This window comes from Cucurbita moschata, unplaced genomic scaffold, assembly GCF_002738365.1.
Source record: "Cucurbita moschata cultivar Rifu unplaced genomic scaffold, Cmos_1.0 Cmo_Scf00099, whole genome shotgun sequence".
In the NCBI taxonomy this organism is placed as follows: domain Eukaryota; kingdom Viridiplantae; phylum Streptophyta; class Magnoliopsida; order Cucurbitales; family Cucurbitaceae; genus Cucurbita; species Cucurbita moschata.
The window spans coordinates 421,220-429,165 of record NW_019268615.1 but is presented as its reverse complement, the minus strand read 5'-3'; the positions used below and the strand labels follow the sequence as shown (position 1 = coordinate 429,165).

The 7,946-nt window shown below is 32.2% G+C and overlaps 1 non-coding gene across 1 annotated transcript; it reads right to left on the bottom strand.

The window, feature by feature from the left end:
* Positions 1-4,515: 4,515 nt before the first annotated feature.
* Positions 4,516-4,587, bottom strand: TRNAQ-UUG. The gene has a single exon. It is a non-coding gene; the product is annotated as a tRNA-Gln (tRNA).
* Positions 4,588-7,946: the final 3,359 nt, after the last annotated feature.

The window sequence follows — 7,946 nt, the reverse complement described above, 5'->3', positions numbered from 1 at the left end:
GTACGAGAGAAAAAGAAAAGATACTTATATAACGATTATTATATCATTATGGCTATGCTATTTTTATAGATAAAAGAGAGTAATGTCCCACAAGCACACATATAGGGAGAACTTATTGTAAGTAAAGAAAGCAATCTAGTAGTTAAATTGCTACTTGTGGAGAGGAAATTTGATGAATTCCTTTAAAGATAAGAGCATATGACCAAACTTCTTCACAATTGCAATATCTAACCAATGAATATTATTGTCATTTATAGCTTCTATCACAATAATATAAAATTTGGGGTCAAAGCCTATATGGGACTGAAAAGACCATTCACCACACGCTTGTAAATTAAATTATATCTACCACCTCTTAAATTTTCCACGGCAAACCTTACAACAGCTTGCACTTCTTCATCATTGACATCCTTAATTGGAATTATATTTTAAGGCAAATCTTCTCCACGACTCACTTTGGAACACTCTTATAGATAGTTTCAACAAACTTACTACAAACTTACTTTGCTCGTTAATACTTGGAGTTCAATATTTATAGTTGGAGAACGCTATCCAAATTCATAGGGTCGAATCTTACAACAAAGTCTAATTGAGCCTCCCTTTATTAGGAGATAGCTTCGAATCAAATTCTTTAGTTTGGACAATGGTTGCATTGTTTTAGTCAAACAACCGAGACTAGTGTATTACTAATAGTATAAACATTTTGTACATGTATTTTCTTACATATTAACAAATATATACAAATAATAATTAAATTTATGAGTAGAAGTTTGGATGGAGTTTTATTAAATAGGTAATCTTAAATTATATTTAAAAATATATAAGATTTTGTTAAATTTTGTTTTTTTTTTTATATAAATTTAGGAGAACAAATCAAAGATTGAAGAAGATATCATTCATGCCATGTTTTAACTTTTATTCTTTCTTATTTCTCAAAGATTAAAAAAAAAAAAAGTTATCCTCTCTCAAATATGGTTCGTTATTTGATTATTTTCTCTAGTGAATTTTAAGTGAAACACATTCTCTACCCAAGTAATTGCAAGATGCAAGTTTCACACTAAGAGGAATAAAAGTCCCAAGTATCAACGTCTAAGTGTCAATTTTTATTCTTCATCTCAACATAAATTAAACTTATTTTCGTGAAGATATCTATTTATAAAAGCAAAATATCTCAGAGTCACAAAAATAAAAATGAGATATAGATACGAGACATAAATATGATACCAAATAGATATGATAACATGTCATTCTTAAAAAACTAGGACACCGATGTGACAATGATACATTAATTAAAAAGAATTATTTCAAAAAGTTTATCAATTTTATATTAGAAATAAATTCATATAAATAAGTTTATATATTTGTATACTTAAAAAAAAAGCTTAATGTACATTTCACTCTCAAAATATTTCAAAGTCAGGTGTCTGATACGATGGATTATAAATTTGTAATGTATCCATTGTATTAACAAGTCTTCAGTATATGCCCAACACGTGTCAGATTAGTGACACTAAGTTATTCTCATGCTTTCTTCACACCCATTTAAAGTAGTTTGAAAACTAGCACGTCAAATATTATAATTGACTAACTAGATGGACATGAGAATGAAATAGTCTTATATGGAAAGAGATTTAACCTTAAGTTATATCTCATATCCTCTTTTAACCAATTATTTAGTTTTATTTAGTATGTTTTAGAAAGATACTCCATCAATAGAAAATAAAATAAAATAAAAATAAATAAAATAAAGAGAATAGATTAAATTAGCAAAAAATAATGACTAACATAATTAAAAAAAAAACATAAAGGATGAATTGATTAAATGGGCTAATTGCTAACATAATTAAAACAAAAATGTAACACTAGATCATCATAAAATTTAGAGAGTAGGAACACAAGTAAAAAGAAAAAAAAAACAGCCAAAAATCAAGATTTGGAAAGTGTTAAAACAGTTTTGATATATAGACATTTCAAGACTTTGCTCATGCAATATTCCCATGAAACCTAACACTAGAGCATCATAAAATTTAGAGAAATGATTGAAATTGATGTCATGTTCATATAGGTTGACTTTAATACAAAGGACAAATTGAACTTTCTTAAAGATAAATTGGGGACACCAGCCTAAGCTAATCAGGTAGTGGCCTTACCATCTGTATGGTTATATTTTATGTTAACTGTACCCGTGGTTCTGCAAGTGTCATATATATTGATATGTGTGAAATGTTTGTGAATCGATATGCTTATGATATGTTATAATATGTGAATTGTATGATAATACTTACGGTACCATGTGTTCAATGGTATATTTGAGATAGGATAAAAGAAGGATGCACTAAACGTAATGTAACGATAGGAGTAAGACATGTTCATGAAACGTTATGGTTTTGGTTACGTATCGAAGTGCTATGGGTATGACAGATTGATAAAAACGATATGGTCACGATGGATTCATAAAACAATACGATTAGGTTATGGGTAGAAAGGGATAGGATTATGATAGATTGATAGAACGATAGCGTTAGGATATGTTCCTGTAACATTATGACTAAGGTACGTTCAGGTAACGACACAAATATGATATGTCTAAGGACGTTAAGGCTATGATAAATTAGGGAAGGATATAACCACAAAGTTTTTACGATATGATATGATTATGATACGACATGTAAAGGACGGATATATATCCAACAAGTGTCAAAGAGGGACGTGAGAATAAATTATTCTCAAGCTTTCTTTACATCGGTCAAAGAGTATTTGATAAGCTTTCAAAATTAAGGGTTTTCTTTTTTCTTCTTCCTTCTTTCTCCCTTTTCACATTTAATTTTTTTTAAATAAAAAAAAGTTTAATGTGAGAATGAAGAAGTTAGAAAGGAGAAAGAAATGAATGTAATAAAACTTTTCCATCGATAGGAATGGAAATGGTGAATGGGTCCTTGACGATAGTCGACCGTTATACTCTGGTTTTGGATGTAAATGATGATGATCAGCAATATGAGTTGTGTCAATACCACACTGTTATCGAGAGGAAGTAAAGTAGAGTAGAATAGATCAAGCGATCCATTTGTTGAGAGTACCGTAAGAGGCACACAAGTAAGTTGGGCATAAGAGTCAAAATTCCTATCTACGATCTCTTTTCCTTCAAATTAAGGATTCCTCTAGCTTTAGAGGAAGAAGTTGAGTTAACTTGATGAAGGAATCGAGAGCTGAGACGTCGTAGAACAAGCTACCCACGAGATCGAAAATCTGGCGTTTCAAGTGAGTTGCATACCGAGAACGATTTCTGGAAATTAAGGTTCTACACTCAAAGACGTTCCTCCAAACCAATTCCTTTAGCTGAAGATAGGATATGGAAGAGGTTCAATGAAGAAATAGGGCCTTGAAACCCCTATAATCGACTACCCAATAAGAAATCCTTTGTTTTATCTCCAGCGATAAATCAGATTTTGGATGAACTTTGGAAGCGAATATCTTAGGCTACGTTCCACGAGAAGTTATCAAATAAATCCCTAGCCCTTTCTTGTAACATCCATCTTTAAGTTTCACGAAGAAATTGAGAAGAGAAACGCTATAAATGTGGCTGTACAGGCCGAGTTTCAGATGGCGGCGATGAGAAAAATGTGAATCTTCTTCCTGTTCAGAGGAAGAAAACGATGATACGGCCAGTTCAACTAAACTGTCCAAGTCAACTCAAAATTTGACCTTTTTACGGGTTTTCTCAGTAGATCTTATTTTATGAAATGTTGTATGAATCCTTATCCCGAGAGGTTATATAAGGTAATGAAGTTTGGGAGTTATTGGAAAACTTTAGTTAGCGAAACCAAGATATGGGAGAAAATGCTCATCACGATCCATATGACTTTACCTCCTAGGATAACTAAAGTGGTATCCTTGAAATAATAGATTCCCAAGATGTACCCTTGGTCTCTAATAGATACTACATGCACAATATCATGCTGGGCTATTCCTAAGAACTTATATGTTCTAAGCTTGACCCAAGACGTTATGTATAAACCTAGGATGACCAAGAATCCAAGAAAACACCTATGTTAATGCAAACATCATGCTTAACAAGTTGCTATGATCCATGCCTGAAGTAACCATTATCTCACTTCACGAAGTGTACCGCGAGGCCCCTATTTCACTTTAGGTGGGATGCTATTGTTTATGTACCATGAGCAGGATTCCATGATGAACTTATTATCTTCCTCACCTAAATGAGATGCCCTGCACCACGATTTGCTAGCAGGATGCCACGATTATAACAAAGCCGCGTATGCACACTCATGGGGAGAAAATTAAGAGTTACTTCGGAAGAGTTTTCATGGTTAAACATGACAACCTCTAAGGTTTAGTTCCTGAAAAGGAGGAGCAAGTTCGGAACCTAAAACTCATGCAGAGGTCATAAAGAAAATTTGTGTTTTTGCATCGAATGCTAGGTAACACCCTTTTGTTTTAAAATGTCTTGTGTTGTTGTTCCTTATTCTGTGTTTTCGCATCAAGGTCATTTATTAAAGGTCCTCCCGGGAGTTGAACCTGGGTCGTTGGATTCAAAGTCCAAAGTGCTAACCACTACACCATAGAACCCCTCATACAAATTTATTTTGGAATGGTTTTCCTATTTTATGCAGATTATACAAGAAGAGAGATCCTATCACGAGTCAAACTCAAGGTATTGGATTCAAAGTTCTAGAGTTGTTTTATCTAACTCATTGTGATCTTGAGCAACTTTAGAGTGGTTGCAGAAGTAACCCTCATCCCAGTCTTTCTTTCTTCCGTGCAAAACTTAACATGAAAACTATATTATTTCAATATTCACTCGAGAAACAAGGGGTGAAAACTATATTATTTCAAACCCTCCATTATTGCTTCTACTTTGCATGAAAATGCTTCCACTAAATCATGTTACTAACTAGTTGGTTTGGTTCGGTTCAATTCTTGGGTCCACTAGATTGAATCGACCTAGCTCAATTAAACTCTTGATAATGTAAAAATCATAAGTTTCTTAAATTACGTTAACTTAAAAGTTTAACCTCTAATTTTTTTTTTACAATGTTTAGCTTTGTGTCTAGTTGATCTCTAAATGCTTAGAAGTATCTAATAAGACTTCTATTTAAGGAACTTTTCTCTATAAAAGATGTAAGACTTCAGTTTATTATTAAGGAATTTCAAATGAGTGATTTGATATATCATAGAGGACAAAATATTTATTTGTTTCAAATATCTTATGTTGACCATTCTTTTTTGTCAAGTATTTTGAATTTTATCATTGTGAATTACTAATGGCATTAGATTGAATCTCATTAATAACAATATCCCAAAACTCAGGTAAAGATGACATCAAAATTAATACTTTAATATCATCTTCAAAATTTATTTCCACATAACTTAGTTGACTGATAATCATAATAGTCACCGGTGCACAAATATTTACAACCTTAAAAGGTAAAATTATAAGGAGTACAAGATAAAAGTGCTTCAAATAGTTTCAAAATATAGAAAAAAAATAGTAGGAATTGGTCAAAGTCAACCTCCATCCATCACTCATGGCATAGCACAACACAGATGAGGGTAACATTTTTTTATTTCTCTACTATATTAGACCCTTTGGTTTATTGGCTTTACAAGATGGAGACATGAAGTTTTCTATGTTTGAAATAAATTTGGTTGATTGTTTTCTGTTAGCATTGGTACCATCAAAACTTATTTATTTCTTTGAAATGTTTGAGTTTACAATTTACATGTTTACATTTTTCTACTTTGTCAGCCAGCATTTAGAAATGAAGGAAAATTAGTCTGAGGGTTTTAGGTAGATTGTTATAATTCTAATCTTTAACTAAAAAAAAAAATTAGTCTGGTTGTCACCTTTAAAACTACCCTATAGGTATAATCGACCTATTATCTTTCTGCTAATAGGACAAAAGGCAACGTTACTATGTGAAACTAGTTTCATGTCATTTATTCAAAAATAAGGGTGTTAGCATGCATTTGGAAATGAACCCATATTTAAAAAATTTAGATAAAATAGAAAAGAATCATTATCTCAAAGAGAATGATACTATGGATACCACACTCTTTTCTTAATGATATCTTGGTTCTTGTTCGAGAATAGTGGCCCTTAGGTTCTAAGTACATGGTTCTTAACCATGTTCATAGTGGGGTACTCTCTCTTTTCTTAATGATTTCTTGGTTCTTGGATACAACACTTTGGTGTCTGTCCAAATTAAACGGGCCCAACCAAATTCGTACTTGTGACCTCTTAATCTACAGTCAAATGCTCTACCACTCAGCTATGGACCCATTTTGCATGATCTCAACCTTAGTGACCCCTTCTACAGAGTGTCAGTCCAAAAGTGTAAAAAGTGTCTGTCCAAAATAAAAGGGCCCAACCAAGTTCAAACAGGTGACCGGTCAAATTCTCTACCACTGAGCCATGGATCCATTTTGTAGAATTTTAACCTTAGTGACCCCTTAGGCAGTGTCGGTCCAAAAAGTGTAACCAATTTCTATCCAAGATAGAAGAGCCCAACTAGGTTCGAATTGGTGACGTCTTGATCTGCAATCAAATGCTCTAACATTGAGCTATGGACCCATTTTATATGATCTCAACCTTAGTGACCCCTTCTACAGATTATCGGTCTAAAAGTGACCCTACCGAATCGGCTATTGACCAATTTTGTATAAATTGGTGGATTACCTATCGGGAATTAAACACCGGTCGCTAGATTGAAAGTCGAAAGTGCTAACCACTACACCATAGAACCACTTGTTAAACTTTATTTTGGCAGCGATTTTGATAAGCGTCAACAACGCTGGATTTTGCAAAGCTAGAGGTCATAGTATCCTTACAAACTTTCACAAGGTGTTTTCAACTTCTTTTATAGGTAATTGAACTTTTGAGTCCATGCAAATGATTGGTTGAGTTAGTATGGACGGAGGAGAGAAGAGAGACTTTGTTAGAAACTCTCCCATAGGTAATCTCCCAAGGTGTTTTCAACTTCTTTTGTAGGTAGAATTTTAAAATCAAACCACAACAAAATTTACTTCTATCTAGCAAAATTATTTTTTGTTTGAAACAAGATTATTCCTTCTTTTTCTAAAACTAAATTTGACTCTCCAATTGATTTTAATAGTTTTGTTAATTAAATTTTCTTTAAAATTTTTGTACCAGAGTACAATGGAAATAATATTTTTTTCTTTTTACTATTTTTTAATTTGTATGATATTATTCGAGGCTTTTCAATGAAATATGATAATTGATTCTTTGTCCTCTTTAATTTTAGATACCTCCATATCTGATATTTGATGCGTCATGTTTCATTATGAGATCTGCCCTTGGGTCAATAAGACTTGAGAGAGTTTTTTGACTAATGATCTGATTTTTTTGGGTTGCAGAGATATCCCTTACAAATCAAGACTTTGTATTATTTTGAAGACATTCATCATGACATTTGTAAATGTGCCTGATATCTTGAAGGATATAAGACACGTAATTGAGAGAACCTAAATTTTTTTTGAAGTTGTCTTTTCTAGGATACGTCATCACCAAAGTTTGAGACAAAGACCATTGGATGGGTTTTAATAAGGCTCAAATAAATTTAAAATCCAAGAAAACGGATCTGAGTTTGATATTATTTGATTTTGGGTATGGACACAACTAGCTGATTTCTTTTGATTACATTAATGAATGTACGTAGATGTTTAAAGTATTGATCTTAATGGTTTTAGAAAATATCAACACATCATCAATATAAACAATCGAAATTTTTTGAAATGATTGAAAATATCATTCATAATCTTCTTATATTCGGATGGAGCGTTTTTTAGCCTAAACGGCATGAAGTTCCTCTCATATTTTCTAAATTGGACATTAAATGCTATTTTATATTTGTCCTTTTAGGAAATTAGAATTTTCCCAAATTCCAATTTCATGTCGAATTTTATAA